The 20,820-nt window shown below is 43.3% G+C and overlaps 1 protein-coding gene across 4 annotated transcripts in view; it reads right to left on the bottom strand.

Moving 5' to 3' along the window:
• LOC126297747 (uncharacterized) overlaps positions 1 to 20,820 on the bottom strand; it is a 690,098-nt gene that overhangs the window by 628,756 nt on the left and 40,522 nt on the right. The window lies entirely within an intron of this gene.

The following is a 20,820-nucleotide window of genomic DNA, read 5'->3' as shown; positions in this document are numbered from 1 at the left end:
CGCCATATCAGAAATACACTACTGGCCATTAAAATTGCTACACCAAGAAGAAATGCAGATGATAAACGGGTATTCATTGGACAAATATATTATACTAGAACTGACATGTGATTACATTTTAACGCAATTTGGGTGTATAGATCCTGAGAAATCAGTTCCCAGAAGAGCCGGCCGCGGTGGTCTAGCGGTTCTAGGCGCTCAGTCCAGAACCGCGAGACTGCTACGGTCGCAGGTTCGAATCCTGCCTCGGGCTTGGATGTGTGTGATGTCCTTAGGTTAGTTAGGTTTAAGTAGTTCTAAGTTCTAGGAGACTGATGACCACAGATGTTAAGTCCCATAGTGCTCAGAGCCATTTGAACCATTTAGTACCCAGAATAACCACGTCTGGCCGTAATAACGTCCTTGACACGCCTGGGCATTGAGTCAGACAGAGCTTGGATGGCGTGTACAGGCACAGCTGCCAATCGAGCTTCAACACGATACCACAGTTCATCAAGAGTAGTGACTGGCGTATTGTGACGAGCAAGTTGCTCGGCCACCATTGACCACACGTTTTCAATTGGTGAGAGATCTAGAAAATGTGCTGGCCAGGGCAGCAGTCGAACATTTTCTGTATCCAGAAGGCTCGTAAAGGACCTGCAGCATGCGGTCGTGCATTATCCTGCTGAAATGTAGGGTTTCGCAGGGATCGAATGAAGGGTAGAGCCACGGGTCGTACCACATATGAAATGTAACGTCCACTGATCAAAGTGCCGTCAATGCGAACAAGAGGTGACCTAGACGTGTAACCAATGGCATTCCATACCATCACGCCGGGTGATACACCAATATGGCGATGACGAATACACGCTTGCAATGTGCCTTCACCGCGATGTCACCAAACATGGATGCGACCATCATGATGCTGTAAACAGAACCTGGATTCATCCGATAAAATGACTTTTGCCATTCGTGCACCCAGGTTCGTTGTTGAGTACATCATCACAGGCGCTCGTGTCTGCGATGCAGCGTCAAGGCTAACCGCAGCCATGGTCTCCGAGCTGATAGTCTCTGCTGCTGCTAACGTCGTCGAACTGTTCGTGCAGATGGTTGTTGTCTTGCAAACGTCCCCATCTGTTGACTCAGGGATCGAGACGTGGCTGCAGGATCCGTTACAGCCATGCGGATAAGATGCCTGTCATCTCGATTGCTAGCGATATGAGGCCGTTGGGATCCAGCACGGCGCCAACCTAGTGGGAATGATCTGAAAAGCTAATCATTTGCATATCACAGCATCTTCTTCCTGTCGGTTAAATTTCGCCTCATCTTCGTGGTGTAGGAATTTTAATGGCCAGAAGAGTATCTATGTATGGTCCAAGTTTCATCTAGCTGTGTTACTTGGTAGTGACACATCATTCGTAACTTACTTTCGTCCTTAAGTTTTGGGCACCAATATATTAACAGATTTCAGTATCTCACTTTTTGAGTGGTGGATGAGTGGGAGACTTTGCGGAGTACCTATAGGCACACTAAGGTGAATAAAAAACGAATATAGATAATACACAATCCAGCCATCGAGGAAGATTACATCCTGTACTTGTATATTATTATGTTTGTCATATGGTAATCTCTGCCCATCGCAAGTCTCCAGTGTATGGTACGTGCTACAGTTTTTAAGGGTGCCACATGATGCTTTTCGTTGTGATTATAATAAGTCCCACAATCTAACTATCTTTCCAAATTGGTTACTGCACTTGCTGGAGCGATGGAGTTCGTCTTTAATAATGTGTCAATTTCAGAAATGAGTTAATTACAATGTACTGCTTATTAAATGTAATCTGTTCCTATGGTTCGGAGGTTACATTGATTGAAATATTACGAAAATATCATAGGGATGCACAATTTCCATTTAATATTTTCGTTAGTTAATGAACAATTCCGCTTGCTAATCTTGTTTGTATTTGAAAGTACTTATGAGTCATTATTGCCGCTGATGATGTCCCCAGCATTAGGGGATGACACGTTAGGTGCGGCAATGTGCTTCAGATTACGGCCTGATTTCCATGTAACAAAAATCAACAAGTATGCAAATACCGGTCGTGAACGACTGAACTGTATGTTTCATCTACTATTTTAGTTTGGCGAAGTTTTCCCCCTTCTCACACAATAAGTGTGGGTTATTATTTTTCCTCTGTTGGAATTTTTTTTCCTGACACAAATATATCCATACAACACACTACACAACAAATGAGGAATAGAGTAGGGGCAAATCGTGCAGTAAGCAAACTATATCACCATTCTCATTGCACAACTGGCTATGATGGGATGAGAGAGAAATACAGACGTCAGCCGCGTAAGGGCAGTGAAACAATTCAGTGGAGTCAAGTGCAAATTTGTACCGGATCGAGAATCGAACCTGGATTTCTCGCTTTACTCGAGCAGTCGCCTTACCCGCTCCAGCTGTCCAAGCACGCTTTCTGTGCAACCCAAATTCACAACTTTTGCACAATACTTCCGTAGCGTCCCCGAGTTCACCAACCTCGCTCGCAGCATTTAGCAAGATTCCCGCAAGAAGTCAGACCTAGGGTGCATCCACACTGAAGATATCATGAAATACCATCAAGGAATAGACAGGGTGAACCACTTTATCCATAATGGGGAATAACTCGTGATGGAGACGAGACGCAGCCAAATGTTTTAGGTAAAGGTTGTAGGTGACAAAGAGGGTCACGCATTGCTACTACTGACCGTAACCTTGAAAGTCATTTTCAAGGTGATTTGTATGCTGAAGTGATTTTTTAAAAAAAGGGAATCCTAATGTATGATTTAAGATTTCAAAACTGCGGGGAAGTATTCGAGTTCCTGCCAAGGTTAAATCAAGGTCAAATAAGGAAATATGCTTTTAGTTCTTGTTGAGACTAACTCGGAATAGCGGAAGGATACCGCAAAATACAATGTTAGTTACAAACTGGGATGCGCATCCCGAGCAATGACAAGTCAGGAGACCCACTGAACGACTTTTAAGTCAATGATCTAAGTTCTATTTATGTTTGTTCTGTCTTGTAAATTTCAGAATAACGTTTATACGTTGTGAAGTATTTAGTTTTGCCAATATACAAGTTGATTAAAACTTAACATTCATATTTCTCTCCCCTCTTTCCCTCTTTCCAAACCTGACGAAACAAATAGAGGTTTCCACGACAAAAACTCAACATTCGAATGACCTTCGATGATTAACTTTAAGAAGCATGATTATTGGTAATCATACCTGACCCCTAATTCCCCTTCGAATTTGCATCTAACATTGCATTTTGCTGTATCCCTCCTCTATTCCGAGTTAATCCATACTAGAGTAAAAACATATTTTTTAATTGACCTTCACTAAACGTTGCCCCGACCTTGAATAATGTATCATTTTATACGCAAAATTTGGTGCTCCGTTCAAATTTTAAATCAAGTATTAGGCTATCAATTTTTTAAAAATCAGTTTAACCACCCAATCACCTTAAAAATCTCATTCAAGTTCATGGCCATTAGTAGCAATGCGTGACCCTCTTTACCACCTACAACTTTTACTTCCAACATTTTGTTGTATCTAATCTCTATCTGGAGTTATTCCCCATTATGGATGAAATGGTCTATCCTGTATATTACTATCGTATGTGTAGTGTTTATTCTTTCCGATGTATCCTTAAGTCCGAAAAAAAGACACCACACATACACTGAAGAGCTAAAGAAACTGGTACACTTGCCTAATATCGTGTACGGCCCCCGCAAGCACGCAGAAGTGCCGCAAAACGATGTGGCATTGACTCGACTAATGTCTGAAGTAGTGCTGGAGGGAACTGACATCATGAATCCTGCAGAGCTGTCTATAAAACCGTAGGACGTTGCAAGGCATCCCAGATATGCTCAATAATGTTCATATCAAGGGAGTTTTGTGGCCAGCAGAAGTGTTTAAACTCAGAGCCACGCTGTAGGAATTTTGGACGTGTGGGGTGTTGCGTTGTCCTGCTGGAATTGCCCAAGTCCATCGGAATGCACAATGAACATGCATGTATGCAGAAGATCAGACAGAATGCTTACGTACGTTTCACCTGTCAGAGTCATATCAGGGGTCCCATATCACCCCAACTGCACACGCTCCACACCATTACAGAGCCTCCACCAGCTTGAACTGTCCCCTGCTGACATGCAGGGACCGTGGATTCACGAGGTTGTCTCCATACAAGTACATGTCCCTCCGCTTGATACAATTTGAAACGAGACTCAGCCGACCAGCAAGATGATTCCAGTCATCAACAGTTTAATGTCGGTGTTGACGGGCCCAGGCGAGGTGTAAAGCTTTGTGTCGTGCAGTCATCAAGTATACATAATTGGCCTTCGGCTCCCAAAGCCCATATCGATGATGTTCCGTTGAATGGTTCGCACGCTGACGCTTGTTGATGGCCCAGCACTGAAATCGGCAGTAATTTGTGGAAGGATTGTACTTCTGTCACGTTGAACGATTCTCTTCAGTCGTCGTTGGTCCCGTTCTTCCAGGATCTTTTTCCGGGCGCAGCGATGTCGGAGATTTAATGTTTTACCAGATTCCTGATATTCATGGTACCCTCGTGAAAGGGTCGTACGGAAAAATCCCCACTTCATCGCAACCTTGGAGATGCTGTGTCCCATCGTTCGTGCGCCAAGTATAACACCACGTTCAAACTCACTAAATCTTTATAACCTGCTACCGTAGCAGCAGTAACCGATCTAACAACTTTGCCAGACGATCCAAGATAACATACTGCATCCTTCCTACCAAGAAATCCTTAAACCAGTCATAAATTTCGCTTTATGGCCATAGGATAGTACTTTCGGTAATAAGCATAGATGTGGTACTGATTCAAAATACAAAGTGTACAAATAGTGCCAGCGCCAAAAGTGGATGGTGTGGAGGTGCAGCGCTGCAGTTTTCACCCATAATGCTTTATTAAATCGTCCAGTGTAAATTTCCTCTAGAATTTTGTTCATGATTTACCGCACATGCTGCACGTCTTCCTATCTGATGAAATAATTATGTGTCGAATAGATGAGTATCTTTCTATTGCGGCCACACAAACACAGGAGCTCGTAACTGTTTTGGCTGATTCTTAATACTGGAAGAGCTGCACTGAGCGTGTGCATTTACAGCTGACCACGTGGTGTGGCGTCTGCCTCTACAGGAAGTCACGCCGTGGTCAGCGCTCTGAGCTGTCACACGACCACAGGAAATGAAACACATGTGCGGCGATAGCTGCGGCTTACAGATGTGCGCATTATCGCGTTACGCGCTGGTGCTCTCGCTTTCTCTCCGCTGGCTAGCGTGCAAGCACACCGACAGGCTTAGGAGACGCTACTAACTTATCATAAGCTCACAACGAGAAAAATGCTTCAAAAGTCTGTCTCATGTTCCTTTGTAAAACACTAGCATTTTTCTTGTCCATAATGATTAATGAACGTTCGTCCTCAGTGCTGAGCAGAAGTTCGATTTTCAGAATATTTTCGAATGACTCAGTTAATTTTATCGGAGAGATGCAGGCCGGCCGCGCTGGATTAGCCGAGCGGTCCAAGGCGTTCTGGTCCTGACGTTTCGTCCAGGATTGCGCTGGACGTCCTCAGAGGCGCTCCTCCGCTGAGTCTTGCCTACTGACCGATCGGACATTTTGTTTCCTTTATTGGATTTCGATTCGCCCCGAAGGGCGCGGGCTGGCTGCTCCTCATCCTACAGAATTTTTAAAACATAAGAAGATAAGATAATAAAAGCAGGCGATAAAACGGTGACGTAAATTGTAAAACAGCGGAAAATTGTGGGAAGTTAAAACATAAAAGCCGCGCGGGATTAGCCGAGCGGTCTGGGCGCTGCAGTCACGGACTGTGCGCTGGTCCGGGTGGAGGTTCGAGTCCTCCTTCGGGCGTGTGTGTGTGTATTTGTCCGTAGGATAATTTAGGTTAAGTAGAGTGTAAGCTTAGGGACTGACAACCTTAGCAGTTAAGTCCCATAAGATTTCACACACATTTGAACATTTTGAGATGCAGCTCGAAATTGATGTGAGGACAAAGACGGTAAGCAAGGCTAGTTCGACGTTAAGAGTTAGCCCAGTCGAAGTTCATTTGGGTGCTAATGGCCAGGGTACCATATGCGCCATTCCCAACAACACAAACAACGAGTCTCGTCGGCGTACAGAGCTGCGACAAGTAACACAGTGTTAAATAAAAAAAATGGTTCAAATGGCTCTGAGCACTGTGGGACTTAACATCTGAGGTCATCAGTCCCGTAGACTTAGATCTACTTAAACCTAACTAACCTAAGGACATCACACACATCCTTGCTCGAAGCAGGATTCGAACCTGCGAACGTAGCAGTCGCGCGGTTCCGGATTGAATCGCCTAGAACCGCTTGGCCACCGCGGCCAGCGGTATTAAATCATAACTGGGGACGAAACGCGACGCGTTTTACACGGGGTAAACAAACAAAACACTCGTAATACTCTGTCCTGAACGTGCCATTACTACACTCACAATTACAACATTCAGATGCAAAACCAAATGACTTTCTGACACATCCTATCAGGAGCAAAAAATACTCATATGCTGCTACAGACAACCGAAAAGAGCCGGCCGTGGTGGTCTCGCGGTTCTAGGCGCGCAGTCCGGAACCGTGCGACTGCTACGGTCGCAGGTTCGAATCCAGCCTCAGGCATGGATGTGTGTGATGTCCTTAGGTTAGTTAGGTTTAAGTAGTTCTAAGTTCTAGGGGACTGATGACCACAGAAGTTGAGTCCCATAGTGCTCAGAGTCATTTGAACCATTTTCATTTGAACCCAAAAGAAGAAAGTTCAATATATGTATATTACAGATTCGCAAGCAGCGCCTATTGCTATGACTCAGTACACAGCAAATATGGGACAATGATCGCCATGTCGGGCAACAACTGATATTTATCCAAACATCATACACTGTTACGTGTAACAGTTTACCATACTGGAGAGGAGAGATAGCAGGGTAACAGCCAGGTATCTGGCCAAGGAAAAATTGCCACGCCAAATAAAACTACATGCACATACCTTAAAATATACTCATAGACAAAAGAAAGACTAAAGCAGACGCACCAGGAAGGAATTATCCGAATGGAACGGCCGGAAATCGATAGATGTGATGTTAATGTACAAACAAATGATAACAGTTTCAGAAAAATTGGATGATTTATTCAAGAGAAAGAGCTTCACAAATTGAGAAACTTAGTAACACATTGGGGCAACGTCCTGCAACCAACTCGGGATTCTGACGATCTAACGCGCCATTCGGACAGCATTTGGCACGACGTCCCTCAGGACAGCCAACAACTCGATCAACCAGTGCCAAGCCGAATAACTGCTTTCATAAGCGACAGAGGTGGACCAATGCGTTATTGACTTACTCAATTTGTGAAGCTCTTTCTGTTCAGTAAATCATCCAGTTTTTCTAAAACTGTAATCATTTGTTTGCCTGCACATGTGCGTCACATATACCGAATTGCATTCCATTCGGATGGTTCGATCATGGTGCTTTGATTTTTTTTCCCTAGAGTGTTCATTACGACCATAGTGATGAAAATATAATTCAAATATAACACACATTAAATTCCATAATAATGCATAATCCAAAATTAGGATTTATACACTTTACAGAATGTTAAATATACTAGCATATTTGGCACTAGGGATAGCCTCGAAAAAAGTGGATACAATCGTCTGGGTTATATACTAAAATAAGTAGTGAACTGAAGCTGTGGACGAAGTCTATGCCTGTCTTAAATGGTTCAAATGGCTCTGAGCACTATGGGACTCAACTGCTGTAGTCATTAGTCCCCTAGAACTTAGAACTACTTAAACCTAACTAACCTAAGGACATCACACACATCCATGCCCGAGGCAGGATTCGAACCTGCGACCGTAGCAGTCGCACGGTTCCGGACTGCGCGCCTAGAACCACGAGACCACCGCGGCCGGCTGTCTTAAATAAGATCCAAGGTGCTGTAATTATGTCCCTACTGCTTTCGCTAACTACAGTACCTTGTATGCACAAATGACTCTAATTTTAAACCAAGTTCACCTACTTCTTACTCCTTCTTCTGCCTTACCACACTCACTATTTGCTACAGTCTTACTTTAACGCACATAAATCACGATTAAATCCAAGCTACTTTTAGTATAACGATTTACCACGCGATCCGAAGGTTCCAGGCAATTCTGATGTCACATTTTAATTCTCATTCCAACTATCGTACTGAATTTTAACCATTTCACACAATTCTTAAAAGATACCTTGTTGTTCACAATGAGCTCCATGTAAAATGTTTAATTGATAGACTGGAGTACGGCCATAGAAACCATTTTCAGTGTCTTCTGCTTGCAGTAAGATATTTCTTAATAAGTACAACAAGTTTCGGAACACCAAGAGTACAAGATTTTGTCTTTTATGAAAGTTAGCTAAGAAAATCTTAAGCACAGCCCTTTAAACGGAGCAATAACTTCATATCATGTTTAACATAACACAGATATAAAATTGAGTGGCCTAAGATGGACTGTTATATGTAATTACACCACTAGGAAGAGACTCAGTGTGCTCGCAAAATTAAGTTAACTGCATGATTTCCGAATATGGAGCTCATTATGAAGTATGACTACTAAAGAACATTTACAACTTATTGAAGTGTCCTTACGTTAAGTCCAATTTACAATCATGAAGATCTCGAATTAAACAGTTAGAGGTTTTATACAGAGCTCCAAGAACAACAGGGTCAAGAATGAATTAACATTTAAGTCTTGATAACTACAAACATGGTCGTTCTAAATGAGCAGTTTAATAACATTTATTTCAATAACCAAGGACTGTCTGCGAAGAAATACATATCTGTACACAGGCATTAACAACAGACTCTTTGAACAATTTGATTTTCTACATTAGATGTTCATCTCCTTCTATAAGCGAGAGTGAGAATGCATGTAGCATGACAGTGGACTTAGATCTATCTTAATCTAATTTTTATCAACAGTGTTTAGCCGTTAGTGAGGTGGTCTACACTTCTGTGAGTCAACGTCCTGCAATTTACACTACACGTGTGCACATTACCCTGTTCAGCGAGATCATGTGACGCTCTTGATGAAGACCATTCGTCCGACAAGGAAGGTAAACCTTGCAGTTTCCTTGGGGTCAAACGTGGTTAGTGAGAACAATTTAGAAAGGTACAGTAGATGACGATACATTCGCTTCACAAAAAACCGTAACTTGAAGGAATGCTGGTTTCGTTCAAGGTGTTTCTTTGGTTCCTGGAGCGTACAGTAGACGTCGCTTTCAGGAAAAGAAGGGAACCAGTTTTCATGGCATGTCTCTGCGCGACCGACGCCAGTGATTTAGCACTGGGAAAACCAGCCTGGTTTACAGCCAATAGGAAAACGGGAATGCTAATCTGGAAAATCAGAGCAAATTAGCAAAGTATTATGCAATTTCAAGATTTTGTTGAGGTACGACCAGCAACCCTTTTATTTTATGAAGAGTTTATTACAAAGCTTACAGCTACAATACATATATTTTGGCGACTAGTTTCGAAACATCTGGTTTGTTCTCAAGCTTGACCTACAGAGGCAGCGCTGAAAGTGCGTGGTCTTAATGACAACCATCTAAAATTGGAAATACACGCATCACACACTGACGGTAGATAAATGTCACAGTATACATACGCTCACTATACAAGTTTGAATCAAGAGTTTGATTCTGACTTATGCAGTGAACATTTATCTGCAGTGACTATGTGGTGCATGCATTGTCAATTTTAGCTGGTTGTCACATTAACGTCAGGTACTTTCCATGCAGCCTCAGTAGGTGAGGCTTGAGAATGAACCAGACGGCTCGAAACTAGTCGCCAAAACATATGTACTGCAACTGTGAAAGATTTGTAATAAACTCTACATGAACTAACAAACGTTGGTTGACACGACGAATTCATCAACACGGCCTCTGATTGTATAATACCCCCTTCCAGAGATGTGGGTTCAAAATGTAGGCGAGTAAGTCTCAGGCCTCTTTATGGGAGGACCGATTTTCATTTCCGTGAGTGCATGCAGCATCAGCCCAAAATGTTTCGAACCTGGATTAATGAAAAATAGAGAAAAACTGAGATGGTAATTTGAATGCTTCAGGTGTTCTTCATAATTTACCCCTCTTGAGTGCAACGTACATAACGTTCATACAATCAGGTGAAATTCTCAGAAAAGTCCTTCTATGGGAAGTTGTTGAACTCATTCATGACATTCGCAACTTATTCGGTCTTGAAGAACCATCAGAGACTCATTATGCACTTTATATTTTTTGTGATAGGCTTGTATTGACAAAACCAAGTCTCTTCATCTATGATTATTTTTTCCCCAGAAAAGACCTGTCCACGTTTTTTACTCTAATCAAGACGCGGCAGGCGTCCACCCGTCGCTATTTTCTGTTGAGGAGTCAAGGTCTGCGGGACAAACTTTGCACACACTTTTCTCTTCTTCAAAACATCTTGATGAATGTCTGAAACATTTGATTTAGAGATATATTGTTCGTTGCTCAATTGCGATTTGTGACTCAACAACGTTGATGCACTACGATCGCACGTTCGCTACTTAACACTGCCTGCTCACAACTGATAGGTCGAATGCACATCTGTTGTTTACAGTTATTAGTTCAAGCTGTCACCGTAGTTACAGTGATGACGTCGCTTATATACGAGGAATAAAAGCAGCTTCAGAACTGTTTGGATAGACTGTGTAGATATGTATCTGTTATTTCAGTTGCGGCTGCAAGATAGGGTAGGGCGGTTAAAATTTAAATATACGCATCATTAGAAACGGATCATTAATGCAGGTGCAGAAATGAACCAGTCATGACTTGTTTAAGGAACGCTTCAGGTATTAACGTGAGGTGATTTACGAAAATGATAAAAGATCAAAAGTAGGTTGAGCAGCTGGTGATATGATCCTTGCTTCTCCGAATAAAAGTTCATTTCCTTTAAGCAACTTTCTCCACTAGGGTAGGAAATTAACCTTTTATGAACATGCTGAGCTTCAGAGGTATGCTAACAAGCAATTTTTTTCCGTCGGATCTATGAAACTAAAGACGAGCTGCTTCTCCAATTCTCATTTCTTTGGTCGGTTATGAATATTCACAATGAAATTTCCTGGCAGATTGAAACTGCGTGCCAGACCGAGACTCGACCTCGGGACCTATGCCTTCCGCGGGCAAGCACTCCACCGACTGAACTACCCAAGCATGACCCATGACCCATCCTCACAGCCTACCTTCCAAAGTTCGAGTCTCGGTCTGGCAGCACATCGTTTTAACCTATCAGAAGTTTCACATCAGTGCACACTCCGCTGCAGAGTGGAAATTTCATTCTGGACTAATCACAGTGGTAGGCTTAAATTTATCACTTTTATTAAATTAATTGTAAATATGTACAGGGTGAACCCGGACTAATTCGAAAAAAATTCAAAGATAATTTCTGATTATTTTGGTTCAAGAGAATCATGGTCTCCAGTGGGCCGTTACGAAGTAGTTTCAGCTCGTTAGATCCCTTACCTACATGTATCTCTGTATTTGTATTGCACTGAAAATATCTTAACAACAGTGTAAATGTAGACGTTATGCACTTTTTGTCTTGTTCGGAAACAAACTTATTCCTTTCACTCAGTAACAGCCACTTAACTCTTCGACCTCAAGCTTGCATTCAGTAGGTACTGCAAGATTCTGTTTCTGTTTTTTTTTTTCTGACGGTGGTAGCTGTACGTTAACATTGATACACAGAAATATGGATAGGTTTACTAATCAAGAGTTCCTCGATATCAACCTCGTGTAAGGGTTCAGTGAATGCAGTGGAATAGCAGCACAACGGCACAGTATTGAGCTGTTACCGCAGCTACGGCTAGTGTATCACAGTACTTTGGCAACTGTGTTTTGTATTGTAATTTTTAGCAATTGCATATTACCGGGCGATCAAAAAGTCAGTATAATTTTGAAAACTTAATAAACCACTGAATAATGTAGATACAGAGGTAAAAATTGACACACATGCTTGGAATGACATGGGGTTTTATTAGAACCAAAAAAAAAAAGTTCACAAAATGTCCGACAGATCTCTTGCGCGCGTCGTTTGGTGATGATCGTGTGCTCAGCCGCCACTTTCGTCATACTTGGCCTTCCAGGTCCTCAGACCTCAGTCCGTGCGATTATTGGCTTTGGGGTTACCTGAAGTCGCAAGTGTATCGTGGTCGACCGACATGTCTAGGGATGCTGAAAGACAGCATCCGACGCCAATGCCTCGCCATAACTCCCGACATGCTTTACAGTGCTGTTCACAACATTGTTCCTCGACTACAGCTATTGTTGAGGAATGATGGTGGACATATTGAGCATTTCCTGTAAAGAACTTCATCTTTGCTTTGTTTTACTTTTTTATGCTAATTATTGCTATTCTGATCAGATTAAGCGCCATTTGTCGGACGTTTTTTTGAACTTTTTGTAATTTTTTGGTTCTAATAAAACCCTATGTCATTCCAAGCATGTGTGTCAATTTGTACCTCCCTATCTACATTATTCCGTGATTTATTCAGTTTTCAAATTTATACTGACTTTTTGATCACCCGGTACATGATTTGCACTGTTTTCAAAGTATTTTCACAAAAAAGACCGTAATTAGGGTAACAAACCGAAAAAGTCGTAGTAGTATTACACTGAGGTGACAGAAGTTATGGGATAGCGATATGAACGTATACAGATGGTGGTTGTCTCGTGTGCACGAGGTATAAAAGGGCAGTGCATTGGCGGAGCTGCCATTTGTACTCAGGTGATTCATGTGAAACGGTTTCCAATGTGATTATGGCTGCACGACGGGAATTAACAGACTCTGAACTCGGAATGGTAGTTGGAACTAGACGCATAGGACATTCCATTTAGGAAATCGATTGGGAATCCAGTATTCCTAGATCCACAGTCTCAAGAGTGTGCCGAGAATACCACATTTCGATCATTACCTCTCGCCACGGGCAACGCCGTGGACGACGACCTTCACTTAGCGACCGAGAGCAGCGGCGTTTGCGTAGAGTTGTCAGTGCTGACGGACAAGCAGCAATGCGTAAAATAACCGCAGAAATCAACATTGGCCGTACGACGAACGGTGCGGCGAAATGTGGTGTTAATGGGCTATGGAAACAGACGACCAACGCTAGTGCCTTTGCTAACAGCACGACATCGCCTGCAGTGCCGCTTCTGGGCTCGTGACCATATCGGATGGACCCTAAACGACTGTAAAACCGTGGCCTGGTCAGATGAGTTCCGGTTTCATTTGGTAAGAGCTGATGGTAGGGTTCGAGTGTGGCGCAGTCCCCACGAAGCCATGGATCCAGGTTGTAAACAAGGTACTATGAAAACTGGTAGTCGCTCCATAATGGTGTAGGCTGTGTTTACATGAAATGGGGTGGGTCCTCGTGCCCAACTGAACCCTTTGGAGACCATTTGCAGCCATTCATAGAGTTCATGTTCGCAAACAACGATGGAAATTTTATGGATAACAATGCGCCATGCCACCGACCAGCAGTTGTTCGCGACTGGCTTGAAGGACGTTCTGGACAATTTGAGCTGAGAACGCTCAACATGAATCCCATCGAACATTTATGGGACATAATCGAGATGTCAGTTCGTGCACAACATTCTGCACCGGCAACACTTTCGCAATTACGGACAGCTATAGAGGCAGCGTGGCTCACTATTTCTGCATCGGACTTCCAGTGACTTGCTGAGTCCATGCCACGTGGAGTTGCTGCACTACTCCGAACAAAAGGAGGTCCGACACGATATTAGGAGATATTCCATGACTTTTGTCAACTCAGTGTATTACTCTGTAACGATTCACTGGAGGCCAAGGGTCCCTCGCATCAGAAGACTCAGAAAACATCCCTGGACAACGTTCGAAATTATGTCGCCCAGCGTTCGGGATTGGCGGACGAGAATCGTTCAAATGGCTCTAAGCACTATGGGACTTAACATCTGAGGTCATCAGTCCAATAGACTTAGAACTACTTAAACCTAACTAACCTAAGGACATCACACACACATCCATGCCCGAGGCAGGATTCGAACCTGAGACCATAGCAGCAGCACGGTTCTGGACTTAAGCGCCTGGAACCGCTCGGCCACAGCGGCTGGCTGCGGACGAGAATGTTATGCCTAACATGCTGAACTAAATTTCTGGCATAGCGTACGCAGAGAAATAGGCTTCAACGAGTAGCAGTTGGTGGCTATTTACAACAGTTCGGAAAGCTGGTGTGCACAGAGGCAGGACGCAGTCTGCTGGAGCACTATGCTTCCGCTGCCTGAATCATCGAATGACTCAGCATCCGCCTGCCGCTGCAGCTCTCTGTCTGCTCGGATAGAGGTCAATTCTGGTGGTGGTCTGCACGTCGCCTTTAGGCACTTGACCTCCAAATTATAAGCTTCCTGCTGCGAGGCGGGATTAACTCTTGCTCCAGAGCACGCTGCTGATCAGCTTAACTAAATCATAAAGTGCGCAGTGTCCGGCAGAAACTCGATTGACGGCTTCCAGCCGCTGACAGGTGGGCGTGGCAACGATCAATGACCCGGTCGCACGCCTGCAACTACAAACAAATGATGTCATTCAAACGAAACTGGTGACAGGAAGGATATTGGCTACCACCAGTCAATACTTCATTTACTTTCCTCGATTCTTGTTTCTTGCAGAGTTAACAAGAGTGCAGGTAGATTAGATAAGGCAGGTTTGACGTCGGGCAGGGCTCATAGCACAGACTATTCAACAACATACAGGGTGTAAATTTTGAGTTGACAAACCCGAATAACTCGAAAAATAAGCTTCACACATAAAAATGTGTAGAATCCAAAGTTGATTATTTTCGAGGGGGACATCTGCTGGTGCTAAAATTAACCCGCCACCCCAGCCCCATGGGGGTGGGTCGGGAGGCAACTTTAAAATTTCAAATGGAAACCTGTATGTTTTATTGCAGAATCATATTCTACATAAAATTAAGTACATTTTGTCTTAAACATTTGTTTTGATTCTTGGCGCTGTAATTCAAGAAAACCCATGTTTTTATTTTTGCGTGGAAAATGGTTACGGATAAATAAAAAATAGTTATTTACTTTGTAAATTTTCATTCGCTAAAACTAATATTGGTTAGTTAGCTAGTCAGATGATTTGTTTGAAAATTAAAAGTTGTGTGGCCACCTCATGACCACGAAACAAACAAAACTTACCCGGATCTGCGGAAAAAAATATTTGGGTCAACATTTGTAAGACGCTAATTCCTCTCTCTCAAACCCCACCCTATGGGGAGAGAGGGAAAGTTTTAGTTTTAGCGAATCAAAATTTACGAAGTAATAAGTAGCTATTATTTATCCGTAACCATTTTACACGCTAAAATAAGAACATGGATTTTCTTGAAGTACAGCGCCAACTGCCAAGAATCAAAACAAATGTTTAAGACAAAATGCACGTAGTTTTCTATGTAGAATCTGATTCTACAATAAAAAATGCAGGTTCCCATTTGAAATTTCAAAGTTGCCTCCTGCTCCACCCCCAAGGGGCTGGAGTGGCGGGTTAATTTTCGCACCAGTAGATGTTCCCCTCGAAAATAATCAATTTTGAATTCTACACATTTTTTCGTATGAAGCTTATTTTTCAAGTTATTCTGGTTTGTTAACTTAAAATTTACACCATTAATAATTATATTTTTTAAATGTTTCGCTTCCATTTAACACGTGAAGGTAATGTCTAGTAAAATTTTACTTCACGAGCTTAAGCACTCAACAACGGTCTCGCCGCAGTGGTAACACCGGTTCCGGTCACATCACCGAAGTTAAGCGCTGTAGAGCTAGTCTAGCACTTGGATGGGCTACCGTCTGTGTCTGCCGAGCGCTGTTGACATGCGGGGTGCACTCGGTCCTTGTGAGACAGTTGAGGAGCTACTTGATTGAGAAGTAGAGGCTCCAGTCACGAAAACTGTCAACGGCGGAAAGACCGGTGTGCTGACCATGTCCCTTCCGTATGCGCATCCAGTGACGCCTATCGGCTGAGGATGACATGGCGTGCTGTCGTTACCGTTGGGCCTTACGAGGCCTGCTCGGACAGAGAATTTAAGCACCAACATATGCTACGGCTCTTGATTTATAAACCTCTATTTGAGAATTACTCTTGCCGAGAAAAAATGCAACACCTTAAAGGACAAGATCACTCTATTGACAAGTGCGATGAAAGGTTGTGGGATAATATGATATCAAATTCAAACCAAATGAAACACAAATATCACATTTTTAAAGAATATCATCTTTACCCCAGTGACTGTTATAAGTTTTTAGTACACACTATTGCAATTTCGGCCTTAGGCCATTATCAAGTGCTGATATTACGGCTTTAAGCTATGTCAACGTAATGTAAGCTGACACATTTGTATGTCGTTGTCAATCCTGTTAAATACATTCGTGTCGTTGTTACACATGATTGATAACGACATACAAATGTGTCATCTTACATTACGTTGGCATGGCTTAAAGCTGTAATATCAGCACTTGATAATGGCCTAAGGCCTAAATTGCAATAGTGTGCAATAAAAACTTATAACAGTCACTGGCGTAAAGATGATGTCCTTCAAAAAGTTTTGTATCACTGTGAATCCCAGCTACAACAGGTGTATACAAATATCACAGTAAAGAGTGCCCAAACAGTCACATAAATAAACAGTGTTCCGCCACTGGTGGCAATTCAGGTGTGTATTCTCGTCCGCAAACAATCATAAATGCGCTGAATTAGAAGCTATGATAAACTGTCCCAAGCACCTTACGCCCTTGTTGCGGTGGTTTCCGCTTCATCATGTCCCATACGTGTGGTGAGAGGTCTCGTGATTTCCAGAGCAGTTTTACACCACGAGGAACCCGTTGCGAAACAGCAGTAGTATGTGGACGTGCGTTGTCCTGCTGAAAAAGTGCGCCACCTTCCTATCGAAAAAATGGGAGTAGCACGAAGATAACAGCCTGTGCAATGTAGCGGGCACTGATTAATTTACTCTGTAGAATCTCGGAATGTGACCTCGGTTTGGAACCGGTGGCCGCACACACCGTGAGGCCTAGAATGGGACTTGAGTGTCGTGGGCGAATGCACTCTGGAAAATCAGGTTACCAGGTCCACACCATACACGTAAACACACATGACATGCATACAGACAGAACCTACTCTCATACGTGAAGATATTCCACAAAATGTCTCAGTTGCGCGCAGATCCACCATTAAATTCAGGCAGCGTATGGACCAAATGCGATGTCGCATCCATCTGTAATGCAATGGCGCCAACAATTTGACCAAGGCCGCACAGACGTGGCTGATGCTGACCGGGAAGTCCACATCTTGCGCCATGTTATTTCTATCTATTCGACAAGCTGAAAGAATATAAGGGGGGAAAGTCATCGAGGAAGTGAGCGATAGATTCAACGCTCCGATAGCTGTTTTCAGAGACTTGGTGACTATGTTGAAAAAGTCATGTGTCTGTGTCTGTGCAGCCGGCCGTTGTGGCCGAGCGGTTCTAGGCGCTTAAGTCTGGAACCGCGCGACTGTTACGGTCGCAGGTTCGACTCCTGCCTCGGGCATGGATGTGTGTGATGTCCTTAGATTAGTTAGGTTTACGTAGTTCTAAGTTCTAAGGGACTGATGACCTCAGATGTTAAGTCCCATAGTGCTCAGAGCCATTTGAGCCATTGTGTCTGTGCCACATTTAATAAAAGTTACTTGGCCAGCCATAATAATGGGTAACTTAACTGTATGATGAAACCACAGAAGCTGTTTCGTAGGTCATATACCCACTGAAATTGGTCAGTGAACACGGTGCATTCAGCCGTACCTTTCAAGAGTAATGTAACATTTGTTACAAATTTTTACTTCCGCTCGAATTGCCGGTAAGCGTAACAGACAATTTCCCGCCATTACAGAAGAAGATTTGTGAATATTGTCACACGACCGTTAAAAAGTAAAACGCGCCATACTATAAACTTGCCAAGTTTAAACCTGCCGATAGAATAAACCGTTGCGATGCACTTTTTAGCAGTATGCCACACACTAAAATGTCGCCTCACGTTCTTGGCAACAACTAATTTACGCTGTGCTTAGCGTAGGAAGTTCGAAACCTAACCTGCGGCAGGAGAAAACGAGTACAACGTGGCATCTTAATGAGTTACACATTAAAGAATGCAAGAAAACATTTTCAAAAATTAGTTGAAACATGATAGAGAAACATACCGTAAAAGCACACTGTGCCTGAACATAAAATTTCGTGAAAAGAACACAAAACACGATCTTGAAAGCAACACTAAGTTAGTTACAATATCACTAACCTTAATGCAAAGGAAAGGTAGTCAGACTGAGAATATTGTTGTTCGACTATTTCGATGAGCGTCTTATGTTGTTTGGAACGAAGGTATATCAACAAACGATTGTTAGGGAAACTTTATTAACAATGTTACGCAAATAATCTCTTTATACATTGCCTGTGTCCGCCTCCGTAGCACAGTGAACAGTGTGTCTGTTGGTTATACGAAGGACACGTGTTTTATTTCCGGTACCGCCAGGGATTTTTCCCCTGGTGAGAGGTCTAGAACGGGATGCACTCAGCCTCGTGATGCCAATTGAGGAGCTACTTGAGTCAGAAGTAGCGGCTCCAAGGTCAAGAGCGCCGACAACGGCCTGGAGAGCTGTGGGCTAGCCTCACGTTCCTCCATACCGCATCCAATGATGCCATTTAATGAGGATGACACGGCGGTCGGTCTGAGCTGATTTGCCCATCATAGATAGAACACGAAGCTAAAGAGCACTGCGGCTGACAAAAAAAGTGAAGCACCGAGAAGGGGAGAGAAAACGAAAAGAAACTTTACTGGATGAGAGGGTATGTGATATCTTTTCAGTAATTAAAATATACAGTCAGTTTTACAGAGGGTTTTGCAATATGAGCGTACTCATCTGTATGGTATTGCACGCCGTATGACGTCGAACCATACACTGATTCGGTTGGGAATGGTGTTATAAAGCCGTTGTATCCGCTCCTGTGGCACTCTAACTCACAACTGTTGTAACTCATTCTCTATATCCTGGATACCGGCACTGGGAAGAAGTTGACGTCTGAGGTGACACCACACACGATCCATGAGGGACAGATACGAGGTTCTTTCCGGGCATAGGAGCACTTCAGCATCACACAGCAAATTCATAGAAATGCGGGCGTATGTAGACGAGTATTGTCTTGTTGAAAAATAGCATGACTACTCTGTTGCATGAGAGGTAACATATGAGAATGGAGGATGTCCGTGACGTACTGTTGTGCCGTCACAGTTCCCTTAATCAATATCAGCCGCGATCTGAAGTCATAGCTGATGGCTCCCCAAACCAAGACGCCAGGAGTGACACAGCTGTGAGTCTCCAGAACATTGGGAGAATGGGAGATTTCCCCAAGTTGTCGTCATATCGCCGACAATGGTCATCCATGGCAGGCTACATATGGGATGCTAATTCCGTATTCTGACTTTTGCTAGTCTCCGACCAATGGTGTGAGATATCACAGAATGTTGGGGGAATTCATGACTTGCTCTCGGAAGTCAGACGGAGATATGAAGGAGTTACGATTTGCTTGGTGTAGAATACGGCGATCCTCCCTTGAGGTGGTCAGACATGATCGACCAGAAACTTGACGACGACTTTGCCTGACCTCATGTTCCCATGCAGTCCAAAATCGGGCAACTGTCACATCTGAATGCCCCATAAGTGTGGATGCTGCAAGATTCGAGCAACCGGCAATGCAATGGGGGTCCCTGATAGCAGGATACTACATGGATAAACTGTGTCTGAGACTTAAGGATGTGCCGCTAGATCAAATGAGGGAAATTGAGTTGAGTATAAATTTAGTGGGAGGAGCATCTCAACGGCTGCTGTTACCGGATAATTGAACAATTCTTCGAATTTTCTAAGGATATTCGGTTTTGCTATACGATTAAGATGAATCATCACACTGAAATTACTATAAGAAGATTAAACTCTCCAAGCAGAATGGCGACGGACTCTCTGGGAATTTTTTTACACTACTGGCCATTAAAATTGCTACACCCAGAAGAAATGCAGATGAAAAACGGGTATTCATTGGACAAATATATTATACTACAACTGACATGTGATTACATTTTCATGCAATTTGGGTGCATAGATCCTGAGAAATCAGTATCCAGAACAACCACCTCTGGCCGTAATAACGGCCTTGATACGCCTGAGCATTGAGCCAAACAGAGCTTGGATGGCGTGTACAGGTACAGCTGCCCATGCAGCTTTAACACGATACCACAGTTCATCAAGAGTAGTGACTGGCATATTGTGACGAGCCAGCTGCTCGGCCACCATTGACCAGGCGTTTTCAATTAGTGAGAGATCTGGAGAATGTGCTCGACAGGACAGCAGTCGAATATTTTCTGTATCCAGAAAGGCCCGTACAGGACCTGCAACATGCGGTCGAGCATTATCCTGCTGAAATGTACGGTTTCGCAGGGATCGAATGAAGGGTAGATGGTTCAAATGGCTCTAAGCACTATGGGACTTAATATCTGAGGTCATCAGCCCCTAGAACTTAGAACTACTTAAACCTAACAAACCTAAGGACATCACACACATCCATGCCCGAGGCAGGATTTGAACCTGAGACCGTAGCGGTCACGCGGTTCCACACTGAAGCGCCTAGAATCGCTTGGCCACTGCGG

Source organism: Schistocerca gregaria, chromosome X, assembly GCF_023897955.1.
Source record: "Schistocerca gregaria isolate iqSchGreg1 chromosome X, iqSchGreg1.2, whole genome shotgun sequence".
NCBI classification, from domain to species: Eukaryota; Metazoa; Arthropoda; class Insecta; order Orthoptera; family Acrididae; genus Schistocerca; species Schistocerca gregaria.
This window is presented reverse-complemented; position numbering and strand designations above follow the sequence as displayed.